We start from the raw sequence: 1,188 nt of genomic DNA, 5'->3' as shown, positions 1-1,188 counted from the left end.
ACACGTGTGTCTGGGTTCACACAGTCACACACACACTGACACACGTGTCTGGGATCACACACAGTCACACACACACACTGACACACGTGTGTCTGGGCACACACAGAGTCACACATACACACTGTCACATGTGTCCAGGTTCACACAGTCACACACAGAGTCACACACACACACACAGAGTCACACACACACTGACACACGTGTGTCTGGGATCACACAGTCGCACACACACACTGACACACATGTATGGGCTCACACACACACACACACACACACACACACAGTCACACACTCACACCAGAGCCACACACCAAGGCACGGACACACGTGCAGGTGGATGGGAGCACACACACCCTCACAAATGTCCCCCTGCACACACGTGGCCAACACCTGTCCCTGGCTGTGGGCCCAGGCACAGCCCGACACGGCCACAGCGAGGGACAGGGTCCGTGCTGTGTATCCCAGGTGTGTATTCCAGGTGTGTATCCCAGGTGTGTATCCCAGGTGTGTATTCCAGGTGTGATCCCGCGTGTCAGCACAGGGCAGGGCCTCCTCGGATCCCCAGGGGCGGGGAAGGGAAGGATTTAAATCGGGTACCTGCCTCGGCTGCTCGTCCTGGCTGGGAGGCGGCAGGAAGAGGAGGAGGAGGAGGAGGAGGAAGAGCAGAGCCTGACGGGGATCCACCGCTCTGGATACGTGTCCGGCAGGTAGGACAGAGCCCAGCCGGGGGTCACCAGGGCCAGCACAGCCCCGGTCCTGCAGGGCACCCTCCAGGCAGCTGCCAGGGACCCGCAGGGGATGTGGGGACCTCACCCGTGCCCCGTACCCCAGCGTGGGGAGCTGAGACCCCGGGACTGGTGAGCGGGGGGGCTCCGGGCAGGACTCAGGGCTTCTCTGGGACGGGACAAAGTGACCGAGTGGCACCAGGGCTGGCTGGAGCTGCTGCTCCCTGCGACCAGCTCTGTGTCCCCGCTGCTTCAGCTGAGCTGGGATGAGGGAGGGGAACAGCCAGAGCTGCGGGACCCGCCTGAGCCCGCGGGCACCCGGGGCCCGGGGCTGGGCCGGTGGGACTGAGCTGGGAGCTGGCACAGGAGGCTGTGGATGGCACAGGAGGCTGTGGATGGCACAGAGGGGCTCACTGGGATCCCTGGGCTGGAGGCTGTGGCTGGCACAGTGAGGCTGAGCTGG

The sequence above is a fragment of the Manacus vitellinus genome, unplaced genomic scaffold (genome assembly GCF_001715985.3).
Source record: "Manacus vitellinus isolate BGI_N305 unplaced genomic scaffold, ASM171598v3 scaffold_186_pilon, whole genome shotgun sequence".
Lineage (NCBI taxonomy): Eukaryota > Metazoa > Chordata > Aves > Passeriformes > Pipridae > Manacus > Manacus vitellinus.
This window is presented reverse-complemented; position numbering follows the sequence as displayed.